The sequence below is a fragment of the Macaca mulatta genome, chromosome 11 (assembly GCF_049350105.2).
Source record: "Macaca mulatta isolate MMU2019108-1 chromosome 11, T2T-MMU8v2.0, whole genome shotgun sequence".
Lineage (NCBI taxonomy): Eukaryota > Metazoa > Chordata > Mammalia > Primates > Cercopithecidae > Macaca > Macaca mulatta.
In genome coordinates, this window is record NC_133416.1 from 34029557 (window position 1) to 34048409 (window position 18853).

Genomic DNA, 18853 nt, shown 5'->3' on the forward strand with positions numbered 1-18853 from the left:
CATAGAAATTCTTCAAGTTCCCCCAAGGGTACGTATCGCAATTTGACCACCATTGGAGAGGAGGTACTATGCCATTTTGGGAAACGCTTTAAAGCAGGAAACAGTGCATGTGATGAAATAAACCCTACTCAGAAAGGTTCCAGTAGATTCACAGTTTCTGCTTCTTAGGCTACACTCAACACGGAAAGCCATCAGAAACTAGGGTCAAGCCTCAGTCAGGTCTCCTTGGGACAATAGAATACATCCATGCATTGGCCCTGCCTCCTGCCTTTGAAGTTTCTCTTCCCTGAGAGGTGGAAGACAGATGTCAGATTGCATGGTTTGTTTTAGAGAATGTTATTTTTTCTGGAATAACTTCCTGGTAGTGTGTAGATTGTATGACAGAGAACTTTTAATTGTTTCTCTCTTCCTCATACACATTTACCAAACACAGAACATCTTGTCCTTCATACATTTCACATGGCAATTCTGGATACATTTAGTCAACATAGGACATTTCAAGACATGATTCTACAATGGCTATTTCACCAGTGCATAATCACATTTTTTAATCTTCTTTTTTTTTTTTTTTTTTGAGACGGAGTCTTGCTCTGTTGCCCAGGCTAGAGTACAGTGGCTCCATCTCGGCTCACTGCAATCTCTGCTTCTCAGGTTCAAGCAATTCTCATGCCTCAGCCTCCTGAGTAGCTGGGATTACAGGCATGCACCACCACATCCAGCTAATTTTTGTATTTTTAGTCGAGACAGGGTTTCACCTTGTTGGCCAGACTGGCCTCGAATTCCTGACCTCAAGTGATCTGCTCACCTCAGCCTCCCAAGGTGCTAATAACTGACTCTATTTTTTTTTTTTTTTTTTTGAGATGGAGTCTCACTCTGTCACCAGGCTGGAGTGCAGTGGCGCAATCTCGGCTCACTGCAACCTCCACCTCCCGGGTTCAAGTGATTCTCCTGCCTCAGCCTCCTGAATAGCTGGGACTACAGGTGCATGCCACCACGCCCAGCTAATTTTTTGTACTTTTAGTAGAGATGGGATTTCACGATGTTGTTCAGGATCTCTTGACCTAGTGATTTGCCCACCTTGGTCTCCCAAATTGCTGGGATTACAGGCGTGAGCCACCGCGCGTGGCCAATAGCTGACTCTTAATAAAGGACAAAGATAGCACTCCTTCTCAGCCGTCTGTAGTTCTTTATATTTTGGTCAACTCTCATGGCTTCAATTACCACCTGTGCCTCTATAACAAGATGCTGAACGCGGCTGCTTCTGTTGAATCAAAATCAAGGACTAATGTCAAAAGCCGAGGCAAAGAAGAACCAAGAAAGAGATGTTCTAAAGAGAGCCACCCATCACTGGAGCTAGATTCTACCCCCGGGTTTACTAACAAACAGCAGAATGAGCCTTATTCATGTCAGCTTTCACCCTGTCCTCAACTCCCATCTATAGAAAAGAGGCTGGGGAGAGGTGGAGTAGACAGAGGAAATGAGAGTTGCCCTTGGCCATGTGGTATTTCTTTCCTTCATAAAACTAAGTGAGGGTGGCCAGATGTGATGGCTCATGCCTATAATCCCAGCACTTTGAGAGGCTGAGCTGGGTGGATCATTTCAGGCCAGGAGTTCAAGACCAGAATCAGATCATGAAATCTGGCTAAGATGATGAAATCTCGTCTCTACTAAAAATAGAAAACATAAAATAAAAAATAAAAATAAATAAATAAGTAAAATAAATAAATAAATAAAAATTAGCTGGGAATAGTGGTACATGCCTGTAATCCCAGCTACTTGGGAGGCTGAGGCAGGAGAATTGCTTGAACCTGGGAGACAGAGCTTGCAGTGAGTCCAGATCTCACCACTGCAGTCCATCCAGCCTGGGCTACACAAGTCTCAAAGGAAAAAAAAAAAAACCAAGTGAGGGAGAAGGCTCCAGTAGAGACTGGGGGTGCCTGCAACAAGTGGACAGGCATTTTTTTTTTTTTTTTGAGATGGAGTATCACTCTGTCGTGCTGGCTGGAATGCAGTGGCGCGATCTCTGCTCACTGCAAGCTCTGCCTACCAGATTCATGCCATTCTCCTGCCTCAGCCTCCCCAGTAGCTGGGACTACAGGCACCCGCTACCACACCCTGCTAATTTTTTGTATTTTTAGTAGAGACAGGGTTTCACTGTGTTAGCCAGGATGGTCTCAATCTCCTGACCTCGTGATCCACCAGCCTCGGCCTCCCAAAGTGCTGGGATTACAGGCGTGAGCCACCGCACCCGGCTGCATTTCTTTTTTTTTTTTTTTTTTCTTTCTTTCTTTCTCTTTTTTTTTTTTTTTTTTTTTTTTTTTTTTTTTTGAGACGGAGTCTTGCTCTTTCACCCAGGCTGGAGTGCAGGTGCAGTGGCACGATCTCGGCTCACAGCAACCTGCAGCCTCTGCCTCCCGCGTTCAAGCGATTCTTCTGCCTCTGCCTCAGCCTCCCGAATAGCTGGAATTACAAGTGCCTGCCACCACGCCCAGGTAATTTTTTATATTTTTAGTAGAGACGGGGTTTCAGCATGTTGGCCAGGCTGGTCTTTAACTCCTGAGCTTAAGTGATCTGACCCCCAACCCCCCAGCCTCCCAAAGTGCTGGGATTACAGGTGTGAGCTACCACACCTGGCCAGACAGGCATTTCCTGCCTCAACTGAACCTTGGCTTCAAGATGGCAGCACAAGACAGCGGGCAACCTTGGAGTAGTTGCTGCTGCTTGCTGGTTGGCATGGCAGGGATACATATGTTTTCTTGGACCTTAGCTGGCCCCAAGACATAGTTGGTCAGGTAAGGGAACTCCAGTAGTAAGAGTCAGAGGCTAGGCAGGGTGTGGGTGGGGTGGAATGGGAGTCAAGAATATGAAAACCAGATTTCACCTCAGTGTGGCAGAGGAAATAATGAAGCTGATTCTATCCTTGCCTCCTGACCGCCACCTCGTTTGGTTCCTCAAGCTGTAGCTCTAAGCAAGGAATGAAGGATAGTGTCTTAGTCCATTCAGGCTGCTGTAACAAAATATCGTAAACAGAGTAGCTTGTAAACAACAGAAATTTGTTCCTCACAATTCTCCAGAAAAGTTGAAGATCAAGGCGCCAGCAGATTCTGTCTGGTGAGGGCCCACTCCCTGGTCCACGAACCCTCACATGGCAGAAAAGGCCAGGGTCTCTCTGAGGCCTCTTTCATAAGGGCACAAATCCCATCCATGAGTGCCCCACCATCATAACCTAATCACCTTCCAAAGTTCTCCCCTCCTAACACCATCACCCTGGCAGTTAGGATTTCAACATACGAATTTTGGAGGGACATCAACATTCAGGTCATAGTAGATATTTTGAATTAGGTATGCGATTGTGGTTTTCCGCTGGACTGAACTCAGTTTTCACAACTGAAAGTGAGGAATCCAAATGGCAAATCATGAAATTTGTCCAGGATGTTGTTAAAGTATAGGAAAAGGGGATTTAGTAGAATATAGTTGAAAGCACTGATTTGAGGAAAAATAATATTTTCATATATACTCCCCACTGAGTTGAGACTCATAAAATGGTTGCTGGCTGAGGACACCAATGTTTTCTAGCTACAGATTCTCAGTGGCTTCCTGGGCATCTCCATTGGGATACCAGGCCAGGCTCTGTACGGAAGAGCAGAGATAGTAGTCATTGGTGTGTGCCCAGGAGCCAGGCTGACTGCGTGATTTCTCAGCTCTACACTTAACTAGCTCTAGAACCCTTGGCAGGTTGTTTAAGTTCTCTTTGCTTCGGTTTTTTCATTTGTGAAGTTAGGATAATAATAATTCTTTATGATATCATTGTAAGGGATAAATGATTTAAGTTGGTGGGCCCTTGATGGAGCATAGCAAATGATGAACCAGGGATTTGAAACCAGTTTTATGTGACTCTAGAGTCTGTGCTGTCAATCACTGAGATATACCCATTTTAAAAATTGATTATAGGCCAGGTGGGGTGGTTCATGTCTGTAATCCCAGCATGTTGGGAGACTGATGCAGAAGGATTGTTTGAGCCCAGGAGTTCAAGATCAACCTGCGTAACATAGTGGGACTTGGTCTCCACAAAAAGAAAAGAAAAAAAAAATTAGCCAGGCATGGTGGCCTGCACCTGTAGTTCCAGCTAGCTACTTAGGAGGCTGAGGTGGGAGGCTCACTTGAGCCCGGGAGGTCAATGCTGCAGTGGGCCGTGATTGTTCCACTGCACTCCAGCCTGGGTAACAGAGCAAGACCCTGTCTCAAAAAATAAATAAAATAGAGTACATGTTAAAAGCATATTTTGTGTGTATACATACATATATATACACATATATATATAATATGAAAATAAATTATTAAAATTATTTCCAACTAATTTTATGTTTCTTTTTCCTTATTTATTGTATTTTATTATTATTTTTGAGACAAAGTCTCAATCTGTCACCCAGGATGGAGTGCAGTGGCACGATCATGGCTCACTGCAGCACTGACCTCCTGGGCTCAGGTGATCCTCCCACCTTAGCCTCCCAAGTAGCTGGGACTACAGCTGCACGTCACCACACCTGGCTATTTTTTTTTCTTTCATTTTCTTTACTTTTTTTTTTTTTTTTTTTTTTTTTGTAGAGACTGGGTCCCAGTATATTGCCTAGGCTCATCTTGAAGCCCTGGACTCAAGCAATCTTCCCACCACAGCCTCCCGAAGTACTGGGATTAGAAGCATGAGCCATCCTGCCTAGATTTTTCACTTTTTTTTTTTTTTTTTAAGAAAATGTGGCTATTAGAAAATTCAGAATTACAAATGTAGTTCACATTCTGTTTCTGCTGGACAGTGCAACTTTGGGCTTTGTCATCCCTCAAAGTGTTCTAAAATATTAAACATCTCACCTCCAATTTTTTTTTTTTTTTTTTTTGAGACGGAGTCTCACCCTGTTGTCCAGGCTGGAGTACAATGGCATGATCTCGGCTCACTGCAACCTCTGCCTCCCCGGTTCAAACGATTTTCCTGCCTCACCCTCCCAAGTAGCTGCGATTACAGGCGCCCGCCACCACGCCCAGCTAATTTTTTTGTGTTTTTTGTAGAGACAAGGTTTCACCAGGTTGGCCAGGCTGGTCTCGAACTCCTGATCTCGTGATCTGTCCACCTCGGCTTCCCAAAGTGCTGGGATTACAGGCATGGGCCATCGCGCCCGGCCAAACCTCCAAAATCTGGTTTTTTTTTTTTTTTTGAGATGGAGTCTCACTCTGTCGCCCAGGCTGGAGTGCAGTGGCGCGATCTCGGCTCACTGCAAGCTCTGCCTCCCAGGTTCACACCATTCTCCTGCCTCAGCCTCCCTAGCAGCTGGGAATACAGGCACCTGCCATAATCATGCCACTGCACTCCAGCCTGGGCAACAGAGTGAGACCCTGTCTAAAAAAAAAAAAAAAGAAAAGAAAGAAAGAAAATAAACTGGCCAGACTCATGCTTGTAATCCCAGCACTTTGGGAGGCCAAGGTAGGAAGACTGCACAACACTAGGAGTTCAAGATCAACCTGGTCAATATAGCAAGATCCATTCTCTACACAGACGTGAAAAATTGGCCAGGCATGATGGTGCATGCTGTAGTCTTAACTACTTGGGAGGCAGAGGCAGGAGGAGTGTTTGAGCCCAGGAGTTTGAGGCTGCTGTGAACTATAATTGCACCACCAATCTGGAGTGTACACTATAATCTTTATAGTGTATATGTATTTCTCAACAATACATTGAACTCCTGACCTTCTGATCCACCCACCTTAGCCTCCCAAAGTGCTGGGATTACAGTCGTAAGCCACCGCACCCCACCTGAACTTTTAAAAATATATTTGTGAGTCCTATCTATGAATTGCCTTTTGCCCCTTTTTCTGTGTATTTACTTTTCCATTTTTCTTGAAGTTAAATAAAATATATTCTGGATAATAATCCTTCCAGTGACATGATATGCAGATATCTTCTTTTTGTTTGTCATTTCATTTTCTTTGGCATCGTCTTTCATTTACTTTATGGTATCTTTTGATAAATAGATGCTCTTCAGTTATTGCAGTTCTATTTCTCAGTCCTTTCCTTTGTCCTGTGTTTTTCACACATTGTTTAATAAATATTTTCCCCCTTTAGCATCTTAAAATATTTTCCTATTTTGGCTTCTAAAAGTTGTTATAATTTTGCCTTTTACATTTAGGTTTTTAATTCTCTCAAACTCTGTTTTTGTTGCTGTTGTTGCAGAACCATTTTCCCAAGAGCCATCCTTTCTCCTCTGATCTGTGGTGGCGTTCCACCCCAGTCATGTTTCTGTGTATGCGTGGGACTTCATTCTCAGTTTTCATTTCTGTTTCATAGACCTACTTTTTTAAAAAAAAAAAAAACTCCAACAGCTAATACAATTTTTTTTTTTTTTGAGACAGAGTCTTGCACTGTCATCCAGACTGGAGTGGAGTGGCCCGATCTCGGCTCACTGCAACCTCCACCTCCCAGGTTCAAGCAATTCTCCTGCCTCAGCCTCCCAAGTAGCTGGGGCTACAGGCACACGCCACCCCGCCCAGCTAATTTTTGTATTTTTAGTAGAGACGGGGTTTCACAGTGTTGGCTAGGATGGTCTTGATCTCTTGACCTCGTGATCCACCCACCTCGGCCTCCCAAAGTGCTGGGATTACAGGCGTGAGCCACCAGCACCCGGCCTACTAAATTTTGCAAACAGAGTATTTGACTGTGCTTGGCCCTTTATTCTTGTATAACAATTTTTATTATTTATTTAGGTGGTTTTATAACTTTGACAATCAGTAGTTTGTTCTCATTCACATTGACTGTAGATTTTTTAAAGTGGTGACAGGTACATGAGTAACCAAAGTGGAGAGCTTGTTTGGTGAATCTTCATCCTCATAACATTTCTGGACAATGCATATGGGGACAGTCTGGGACACTCCTTATTCCTGTGGCCCAGACAGCTTCCTTGAGCTTGCTGTCCATCCACACATTTGGAGTCCCCATCACCCTATGGCAAATTTCTGAATATCTTAGACAGCTTGAGGGGTATGCTTCTTGGAGCTCACTGCATGGATGCAATTGTCAATGCTGATGGCAGTATTCTTAGGTCACCATCTGTGGATGGCAAAATGGCCCTTCTTCATCCTTCCTTTCTTTGCCAGTGCCATTCTGCCAGGTTCAAGTTGAAAAGAAAGACTGTGAGCAATTCCACAATACTTTTAGAATCAGCTGGAGATGTTGATCCTTCTTATCCAAAAATAGGGTATGTCTCTCAACTTATTTAGGTTTTCTTTAATGCAGCTCAATAAGGTTTTATAATTTTATCCAAAAAAGGGTTTATATGCCTTTTGTTAGGTTTATTCCTAAGCACTTGACATTTCTTGTAAAATATGTCTTTTCTGTGTGTATATTCCTCCAACATTTTATTTTTATAAACTTTCAAATGCAAGGAAAAATTTTAAAAGTACAATGGAAGCCAGGCACAGTGGTGCACTCTTGTAATCCCAGAATTTTGCAGGGCTGAGGTGAGAGGATGACTTAAGCCCAGGAGTTCAAGGTTGTAGTGAGCTATGATTGTGCCACTGCACTCCAGCCTGGGGGATGCAGCAAGACCCTCATTTAAAAAAAATAAATAAATGAAATAATAATACAATGAATTAGCTACATGTCCTTCACCTAGACTCAATCACTGTTAATTTCATAGTATTTGTCTTAACATCTGTCTATGTGTATGTAATTTTAGGGGACTCATTTTAACAAACTGCAAGTGGTAGAGTCATCATTTGTAACTAGAAAATCTAATTTTAGGGACACAACAAGATGTTCCAGGCATACCTTATATTTTCTTTTCTTTTTTTTTGTTTTTGTTTTTTTTTCTTTGAGATGGTGTCTTGCTCTGTCGCCCAGGCTGGAGTGCAGTGGCACCATCTCGGCTCACTGCAACCTCCGCCTCCCAGATTCAAGCGATTCTCCTGCCTCAGCCTCCAGAGTGGCTGGGATTACAGGCACATGTCACCATGCCCAGCTAATTTCTTGTATTTTTAGTAGAGACGAGGTTTCACCACGTTAGCCAGGATGATCTCGATCTCCTTACTTCATGATCCACCCACTTCGGCCTCCCAAAGTGCTGGGATTACAGGTGTGAGCCACTGTGCCCAGCCTGTATTTTCTAACTAAGCATTCACAATTGCCCATTTCCTACCCTCTGCTTTGTCTTAACCAAAGCCTTCTCTTTTTCCTATGGGCTCCTGAACTCTGCTTGCCTCCAGATCTAAGCAAAAAGAAGTAGAACATGCCCCTTTATCAGCTTCTCCTGGGAGTCAGCTGATCACATCGAGCCCACTTTCCTGTCAGATCTACTGGTCATTTCTTCTTACTTATCTAGCTTCCCCTTAAAAGAGGCTTTTATATCTGCTTCCTCTCCTCTACCCTAAAAAGAAACTTTTTTCTGTTTGAGTTTGAGATGCTTATACATTTCTGAGTTCAGCGTGCTCTCCCCATTTGATATGGTTAGGCTTTGTGTCCCCACCCAAATCTCATCTTGAATTGTCATCCCCATAATCCCCATGTGTCAAGGCAGAGACCAGGTGGAGGTAACTGGATCATGGGAGTGGTTCCCCCATGCTGTTCCCATGATAATGAGTGAGTTCTCACGAGATCTCCCTTTGCTCAGCACTTCTCCTTCCTGCCTCCCTGTGAAGAGGTGCCTTCTGCCGTGATTATAAGTTTCCTGAGGCCTGCCCAGCCATGCAGAAGTGTGAGTCAATTAAACCTCTTTTCTTTATAAATTACCCAGTCTCGGGCAGTTCTTCATAGCAGTATGAGAACGGACTAATACACTATTACAATAGTCTTTCTCTCTAGTTAAATTATTTCCCTAGGCTGGTTGCAGTGGCTCACGTCTCTAATCCCAATGCTTTGGGAGGCGAAGGTAGGTGGATCATCTGAGGCCAGGAGTTCAAGATCAGCCTGGGCAATATGGTGAAACCCCATCTCTACCAAAAATACAAAAATTAGCCAGTCTCATAACCCAGTCTTAAAAATAAATAAATAAATAAAACTTTAAAAATAGGCCGGGTGTGATGACTCATACCTGTAATTCCAACACTTTGGGAGGTCAAGGCGGGTGGCTCACCTGAGATCAGGAGTTTGAGACAAGCTTGGCCAACATGGTGAAACCCTGTCTCTACTAAAAATATAAAAATTAGCCAGGCTTGGTGGCACGTACCTGTAGTCCAAGTTACTTGGGAGGCTGAGGCAGGAGAATCGTTTGAACCCAGGAGGCGGAGGTTGCAGTGAGCTGAAATCATGCCACTACACTCCAGCCTGGGTGACAGAGTGAGACTCCATCTCAAATAATAATAATAATAAAATAAAATAATTTTTTAAAAAATGATCTCCTTAAGTCCAGATTTATTTTTATTGGACATTTCTCTGCCCCAGACCTGGAATGGGCCATTTTTCCAATGAAAAGGAAATTATTCCTTTTAGTGAGTACTGGTTTATTTTTGGTGCCAGCTGCTTCCTCTCATTGTTTTCTTCCCCCAGCAGCAACCTGGCACTGGAGTCTCTATCTCCCTGGAAGTTTCAAAAGCCTTTTTTTTTTCTTTCTTATAAGTGTTTGCCCCTTGTATTATCTGAATAAAACCATTATGTGGGCAGGGACCATGCTTTATTTTTTAATTTAGGACGTATGTTTTATGTATTATGTCACTGAGTAGAAACACAGCAAACTACCTGCCCTCTCACATTTCTGCCTTCAGTTCCATAAATCCTCTTAAACTAAGAGAGTCACCCGGTCACTCTAGGATGGGACAGATACCTCAGCTTATTCACATTTTTTCCTGACTCTTCTTAAGTCCTTCTTGTTAAGTCAGAAACTGAAAAGTCTGAGATTTTCTGCTACTTGCAAGCTAACAAGTTACCCTGCCACAATTTTTTTTTTTTTTTGAGACAGAGTCTTGCTCTGTCGCCCAGGCTGGAGTGCAATGGTGTGATCTCGGCTCTCTGCAACCTCCACCTCCTGGGTTCAAGCAATTCTCTTGCCTCAGCCTCTAGAGAAGCTGGGATTACAGGCATCTGCCACCATGCCCAGCTAATTTTTTGTATTTTTAGTAGACATGAGGTTTCACCATTTGGCCAGGCTGGTCTCGAACTCTTGACCTCAGGTGATCCACCCACCTCGGCCTTCCAAAGTACTGGAATTACAGACATGAACCACCATGCCTGGCCCACAAATTTTTATATACATCATGTCAGAAAACAGGAGACCTCTGAGTCAGAGACAAAGACATGTACTCACAGCAAAAGCAGCAGCCAAGATGACTTCAGAGCTTGGGTTCCCTGAGCCCCAATTCCCATAAGGCAACATAGGGAGGGCCAGATGGTACTTATAGATGCTTTCAGGTGCAATACAGGAGGTGAAGTCTGAGTTTAGGAGGCTCACATTTTGCATAGGGCTGCAGGCAAATCTGCCCATCCTCCCTTTCAGAGAGAAACATTCTACACTGGAATGTGAGCAAACATTTCTGGGGAATGATGTCTATAAATCTCTTGGTGAAAGTTACCGTTTTGATCTTTATTTATCTAGGAATGCAAATACATTTGCTTCAGGGGAAGTCCCTGTCTTTAGCTCTCCAGGGCTGTCTGCTTGCATCAGGCATTCCTAGAAAGATAATCCTGGCGCACAGGAGTAAAACATGTAGGAGTGCTGAAGATTCACAGTCATCTCAACATCTCTGAAGTTTTTTTTTTCCCCCTTAAATTTCTCCTTTTGGACATTCCCGTTCACTTTCCTTTTAAAAATCTCATCCTTTCCAACAATTTCAATTGTGAGAATTTCCAAATCAAGTGTTCAATATCAAAACTCTGTGGTGACAAACTTGAAGTGTTGAATCAGACTATGTCAGCAGAAAGCACAATTATCAATGATGTATGGGACAGCAATCTTGAATTAAAGAAGAAGGTGGGAAAGCCCCAAATCTCTCATAAATTATTATTATTATTATTATTAAGCACACGTCTGCTGGCAGGAAACAATTTATTTTAAAGATGACCTGTTACATTAGGTATTTGTATTGAATGTTACCTTATGTGTTGAAAAGGGAGTGAAGGGAGAATATATATGTAATTTCTTGCGTATGGATAACATTGATGTAAGTATAACCAAAATACCAATGTAAGATTTGTGCACCAACCTAATAACACGAGCATGATTGATAGGTTTATCAGTAGTTTGGCTTATTGTTCAGTGAATATCCACTCCCCTCTCCCTTCTACTGTGAGGAGATTATACTTCTTGGGCCTGGCCCTGCGACTTGCTCTGGCCAATGGAATACTAATGGAATAGACAGGAAAGAGACCTTGAATATATTTGACTTGGCTCTTGGTTTGACAGAGCTCTCCTAGTCCTGCCATTGTTCATAAGAACACCATGTCCCACCGCTTCTTCAGCCTGGGCCCCAGAATAAAACTCAAGAAACAGGTACGAGCACAACCTGAACCCTGGAGCCTAGGCATCTGAGTGTCAGTCTGAGGCACAATTATTAGCTGACCTACAGGCCTGCCAGAAAGATAAATAAATTCTTGGTCAGGCATGGTGGCTCATACCTGTAATCATAGCACTTTGGGAGGCTGCGGCAGGTGGATCACCTGAGGTCAGAAGTTCAAGACCACCCTGACAACATGGAAAAACCCCATCTCTGCTAAAAATATAAAATTAGCTGGGCGTGGTAGGGCATGCCTGTAATCCCAGATACTCAGGAGGCTGAGGCAGGAGAATCGCTTGAACCCAGGAGGCAGAGGTTGTGGGGAGCTGAGATGGCACCATTGCACTCCAGCCTGGGCAACAAGAGTGAAACTCTATCTCAGAATAAAAGAAAAATAAATTCTTAAATTACCTGGGCATGGTGGTACATGCTGTAATCCCAGCTACTCGGGAGGCTGAGGCAGGAGAATCACCTGAACCAGCAAGGCAGAGGCTGCAATGAGCTGAGATCATGCCACTGTACTCCAGCCTGGGAGACAGAGCAAGACCCCCCCCCAAAAAAAAATAAAAGAGGAATTCTTGTTGTAAGCCACTTGGTTTTGGGATGTATGTGTGTTTTTTTGTTGTTGCTGTTTTGTTTTGTTTTGAGATGGAGTCTTGCTCTGTCACCCAGACTGGTGTGCAGTGGTGTAATCTTGGCTCACCTCAAGCTCTGCCTCCTGGGTTCACGCCATTCTCCTGCCTCAGCCTCCCAAGTAGCTGGGACTACAGGCACCCGCCACCATGCCTAGCTAATTTTTGTATTTTTAGTAGAGACAGGGTTTCACCACGTTAGCCAGGATGGTCTCGATCTCCTGACATAGTGATCCACCCACCATGGCCTCCCAAAGTGCTGGGATTACAGGCATGAGCCACTGTGCCAAGCCCTAAAAAGGGGAGGCATAAATAATCCACCCCTTGTTTAGCATATCATCAAGAAATAACCATAAAAGCAGGCAACCAGCAGCCCTCAGGGCTGCTCTGTCTATGGAGTATTATTTTATTCCTTTACTTTCTTAATAAACTTGCTTTTACTTTATGAACTTGCCCTGAATTCTTTCTTGTGCAAGATCTAAGAACCCTCTCTTGGGGTCTGAATTGGGACCCCTTTCCAGTAACATCTTTCTGGTGACCCAGATGGGACCTAGTGTGGAAACCCCCAACCCAAAGGCTAACTCTGGGTAAGTGGTGGGGTCTGATAACATCTTTCTCATGAACCACAAAAGGGACAATACTGAAAATACTTCTCAACCCAAAGGAAATAGACTTTAGCACTAATTGGCCAGCTTTGGTAATTGGGAAACCCAAGTAAAGGATGGGATTGGGTTAGAGGTACAACTTAGGGGAGTTAGAGTCTCTCCTAAAACAGAGTGGGTTAGAGACCCATCTTAATAAAAGGCAAGAACTCTTAACCAACCTTGGGTTAGAGGCCCAGATGAGGAGTTATCCCTTCTAAGATTTAGGGAGTTAGAGGCCTCTCTCAGTAAAGTCCTTCTTGGTTAAGAATGGGTTTGACACTATTAACTGCTATTCTCTTTCAAATAATCTTCCTTGCACTCTTTGCTGACAGCTATGGGTGACAGGATTAGGCATGAACAGGAGCTTTTTCTTCCCTAAAAGGGGAAACTTAAGAGTGAATGGGACTGCTGAGAAATATCCCTTCACAGCTGACAAGAGGCCACCTGAACTTTTGATTCAGTGTCACTGGAATGGGTGGGTCTTTCTCTGAAATCTCTGAGATCTTCATCTTCCCCATCCAGCCACAGCAAGGCTTTTCTCTCTCTCCTTTCCCTTTCTTATTTTTTCTATTACTCAGGGTCACCACCTGGCCCAGAGATCACAAGTTGAAACTCCTGGTCAGAGGTTGGATTAATGATGATGGGGCCCAACAGGGGGCAAGTTTGAGCCTTGCCAGTTTGATACTGGGTGCTAAGCAGAGTGGCAGGTCATAAACTGCTTAACATTTAAAAATTGTGCAGTTTATTTTATGTTATTTATTTATTTTTAAGACAGAATTCTGTGCTGTTGCCTAGGCTGGAGTGCAGTGGCAAAATCTTAGCTCACTGCAACCTCCACCTCCTAGATTCAAGTGATTCTCCTGCCTCAGCCTCCCAAGTATCTGGGATTACAGGCACATACCACCATGCCCAGCTAATTTTTGCATTTTTAGTACAGACAGGGTTTCACCACATTGTCCAGGCTGGTTTCCAACTGCTGACCTCAAGTGATCCACTCTGCTTGGCCTCCCAAAGTGCTGGGATTACAGGCCTGAGCCACCATGTCCAGCCTCAATTCATTTTAAAGCATTACATTCTAGATGAGGCCTGGGGACATGTGGGATTAGCCATGCCCCCAGCTATGCAAAGAAGGTTATAAAGAAAAAGATTTTATATAACAAAGGATCTTGTATGGTAAATTCTTATCCTAAAGTAAAATGGTTGTTTGACAAGAGGAATGTTTAGGACAAGTCAGAAAGTCCAAGCATGTTATAAATGGTCTGTGTAAGTTGTAAAAAATTATAAAAGATAATTTATGCAAAAAAGTTGTATAATTTAAAGGTAATTAGGCCTCCTAAATGCATCATAAAATGCCACTATAACTTGTAACTGTACAACTTGTCTGCTTTACAGCTAGGTAAGGCCTGGGACACATAAAATTAAATGCTAAAAAAAAGAATCAGACCTTATCTGCACTTCTGTCTGCTGTCCTAGGTTCCATACCTAATTAAAAGCCTGAACTTACCAAAGTTTTCACCAAAAGTAAAAGTCACTAAGAGTTAACAGTGTAATGTGTATTTGTGACTACTGAAGAAACAGTTTTACATGCAAGGTGTGTAAGAAAAGTGAACTTTGTTTTTAGTAAAAGCTTATTAAAAGACATGGGCATGTACATTTTTTTTGCCTAAAGTGTTAAAGGATTGTTTTTTCTTTTTTCTTTTTTTTTTTTTTTTTGAGACGGAGTCTCACTCTGTCGCCCAGACTGGAGTGCAGTGGCCGCATCTCAGCTCACTGCAAGCTCCGCCTCCCGGGTCTATGCCATTCTCCTGCCTCAGCCTCCCGAGTAGCTGGGACTACAGGCGCCCGCCACCTCACCCAGCTAGTTTTTTGTATTTTTTAGTAGAGACGGGGTTTCACCGTATTTAGCCAGGCTGGTCTCGATCTCCTGACCTTGTGATCCGCCCGTCTCGGCCTCCCAAAGTGCTGGGATTACAGGCTTGAGCCACCGCGCCCGGCCTTAAAGGATTGTTTTAAGTGAAATAGGAAAGTTCTAAAGGTTTAAACAAGTTGTAAACATTTTATTTTAAAAAAGTTATTAAAAAAATCTGTGTGTGAACATATTGGCTCAAGTTAAAGGGATATTATGCAGTTTTTTTGGGAAACTAAACATTGGAATAAAAGCACAACAGGTTTCTCTTAAAGCAAAAACCCGCTTATACTCTGCTGTTTAACAAACATTGTAAAGGGTTATAAAAGAGGTTTATAAAAATCTTACCTTATGATCAAACTGACTAAAATTAAATACATTTGTCTATAAGGTTTTATTAAAAACTGGATTTGACAGTAATAGTATACTAATGTAAAAGTGACATTTGGCTTATTTTGTATAAAAATCATACAGGAAGCACTGTCAAATATAAAATAATGTTTAGTTTCTTTGGGCTATATTTGTATAAATCTGTTATTGGTATGTGCTCCAAAATAATTCTAATATAACTTAGCGTATATTATTAATAATTATAATTGTTACATAAAATCATTGTATGCCACAGAGGTAACTAAATTTCTCTGTCAATTGTGTTTTTAACTGTGGCTGTCCTAAGACATTTTGTCATCCATAGACACTTGTTGTCTTGTTTAATTCCTCTTTTAAAAAATGGTTTATAATCAGCTATAGGACTCTAACAGGTGCTCTTAAATTCAGGTTTCTAGTAACTGTGAATACTGTAATATTAAAATAGAGGAAAAAACTTTCAGGACTCATGGAAAGCTGAAATGTTCATAAATATCAAACAGGAATTAACTGCATAGACTAAACTAATAGAAGCTATTTACAGCTTTTAACAATTAAGTATACTCCTGTAAACAAAATGTGGGGCATATTTGTTTCTCTCTACCTGATTTCTCCAAAATATGGAAACAATTTGTAAGTATTCTTAATTTATGGCAATATATAGTTAAATCACACTGCCACCCCACTGAGATCCTTCCCTAATCAAACTAGCCAAGATCCCAATAGGGGCATGCAATAGGGGACAAATATAGTTATTTGCATAAGTGCAATAAAAATCCGTTTTCTTTTGTAACAGGACGCAATTGGAAAAACTGGTTATTTTACCAAGGCTTTAACTGGAATGGTGTGTTTTCCTTTAAGGAATTAAACTTAACTTATAGAGCCAATAAAATCCCTTGGGAGAAGCGGCCTCAAACCTTACCTACACAGCCCCTGTAGGGTTTCTGACCTGTGGTAAGTGAAGAATGTCACTTTCTAACAGGCCCAGGAGCCCCAAGTTATCCTGGAACCTCAAGAGGAGAGGAATTTACCCAACTCATAGGTATTTAAGGATACAAACCCATGGCAGGGCTCGGCTCTAAAAAAAAAATTCTTATCTAAGATTCCTTCTATGGAACAGATTTCCATCAAAGCCAATTTACAAAAAGCTTATGTGAAAAATAATTATTCTTGCTACACTTTATACAAATAATCAGGCCAAGTATAATAAAGCAAGTCGGTCTTACCATAATTTGTCTTTAATAAAAATGGGAAACTGGAGAAAGAAAACTTATGTTTCAAGAACTGTGGTACATTTGTTATTAAGTTCTAGTCTCATCAGTCACTTTAAAATTTTTTTTCCTGCAAGTTAAACTGACTCTGCTTATTCCTGAAAATCAACCAGTAATCTCTAACTGCTTCTCAAAAGAAACAAGAGGGATGGGTAATGTCAAAATCTGAATCAATATCTAGTTCTGGGCACATACTGGAATCATCTAGCAACCCCATATCAGCTTGGTTCTAACAGTTGCCCAGTTCATAGAAAGCCTTCTAACTTAGTTTACTTGGGATAATTTTGCTTATGTTGCTTTACTGTTGTGAAATATATTGCTCTTGTACTCTTTGTACAGCAATGCAAAATAAGCTTACTCAACATTTTCTGAAACACTTATTAATCTTCCAAATATCACCTTTTGTTGGAATTCAAAAGTTATAAATGGCCCTCAACATACCACTGCTTTTTCTTTTTTTTTAGACAAAAATCTCACTCTGTTGCACGGGCTGGAGTGCAGTGGTGCAATATTAACTCACTGCAACCTGTGCCTCCCCGGTTTGAGCGATTCTCATGCCTCAGCCTCCTGAGTAGCTAGGATTACAGGCACCTGCCACCATGCCTGGCTAATTTTTATATTTTCAGTAGAAACAGTGTTTCACCATGTTGGCCAGGCTGGTCTCAAACTCCTGACCTCAGGTGATCTACCTGCCTCAGCCTCCCAAAGTGTTGGGATTACAGGTGTGAGCCACCATGCCCAGTCCAATGCTTTCTAACTAAACTCCTCTCTACCCTAAACACAAAAGACCCTAATAGTTAGGCAGGAATATGATCGCCCCTATTCAGCATAAAGAAGTTACAGAAAATGGATCTTTGTCCCTCTGCAGCCTTTAGGATTAAGGGTTCTCTTACAAAAGGAAGGTGGGAAATGTCAGAGGCGTTGGAACCAGAGCAACTCCATCTTGAAAAGGAGCTGGGTAAAATAAGGCTGAGACCTACTGGGTGGCATTCCCAGACAGTTAAGGCATTCTGATTCATAGGATGAGATAGGAGGTCAGCACAAAATACAGGTCATAAAGACCTTGCTGATAAAAAACAAGTTATGGTAATGAAGCCAGCTAAAACCCACCAAAACCAAGATGGTACCAAGAGTGACCTCCAGTCATCCTCACTGGTACACGCCCACCAGCGCTGTGACAACTTATAAATGCTATGACAACATCAGAAAGTTATTCTATATGGTACAACAATGAGAGACATGAATAATCTACCCCTTGTTTAGCATATCATCAAGAAATAACCATAAAAATGGGCAACCAGCAGCCCCTATGGAGTAGCCATTATTTCACTCCTTTACTTTCTTAATAAATTGCTTTCACTTTAATTTAGACTCACCCTGAGTTCTTTCTTGCATGAGATCCAAGAATCCTCTCTTGGAGTCTGGATCGGGACCCCTTCCAGTAACAAAAGTAGATTAGAGATTATCAGAGGTTGGGGAGTTATTGCTTAATAATTAGAGTTTATTTTGGGCATGTTTATTTTGGGCACTTACTTCAGAAGTAAATAGTGGTGATGGCTGCTCAACATTGTGAATATCATTAATTAAGCTATACACCTAAAATAGCCAAGATGGCAAATTTTGTGTTATATATACTTTACCGCAATTTGTAAATGAATAATGAATTAGCCAAAATATATTGAAATGAGTTAATTGTATTGCATGTGAATTATATCTTGACATAGTTGTTAGGGGCAAAAAGGGCATTCACAATTTCAACCTTGCTGAAAAGACACAATTCTGCAGTGCTAGTAAGAGGAGTTAGGACACAGGATAAGGTTGACATGTAATTATTAAGTAAGCGTATGCAAGCTTAAAATCCAAAAAATAATAAAGGAAATGCAAAGCCAGTAATTGAGGACAGAGCCACTAGTCTCCTAGTTTTCATGTTTTGCTATTCATTACTTACTATTTGTCTAACTTCCTAGAACTTGTCACATTGTCAGTGTCCAGCTGCTTTAATATTCCAGGGAGCACTGCTGAGACTGTTTTGGCTTTTGCATGATGAGTAATTATAATGCTATAAGAGAGGCACACCTGAGTCCTGGGATTACCCCTTTACCTCTATTTAAGTTTATCTATTTAGGTTTATCTATTCCATTCCAGTAATAATTACTTACCGCTATTTTAAAAAAGAAAACAGGTTTTTTGACATCAGCTGTTGCTATTCTATACGTTATCTTCTTTCTGCAAGAGAAGGTATCCTTATCTCCGTTCTGGATCTGAGCCTGAAATTTGGCCACCTTTTCTTGATTCATGCTGATGGTGAACCTGAAGCAGGAGGCTCTTTCAACACCAGCCAGTGGCAACAGCAAAATGGCAGCTCTGATGCAGACAGAGAATGGAGACCATTGGCAGTTAGTTTTAAGCAAATGAGTTTCTAGATTCTCAACTTCTGTCTATGCTTTTTCTTAAAAGAGATCTTCTATCATGCTAACTCTCGGATGTTACCCAGTCCTACTCTTTCAGCTTCCCATTTACATCCAAGCTCCTGCTACTTATATACACCCACTATGGTGCATCGCTTATGGG

At 41.9% G+C, this 18853-nt stretch overlaps 1 long non-coding RNA gene across 1 annotated transcript in view; it reads right to left on the reverse strand.

The window, feature by feature from the left end:
- LOC144332814 (uncharacterized) overlaps positions 1-18577 on the reverse strand; it is a 57483-nt gene extending 38906 nt beyond the window's left edge. Inside the window, exons 1-2 of the long non-coding RNA XR_013400952.1 lie at positions 18442-18577; positions 17659-17717 (exon numbers count right to left, since the gene is read on the reverse strand). This is a non-coding gene — a long non-coding RNA (uncharacterized LOC144332814). The remainder of the gene's footprint in view (positions 1-17658; positions 17718-18441) is intronic.
- Positions 18578-18853: the final 276 nt, after the last annotated feature.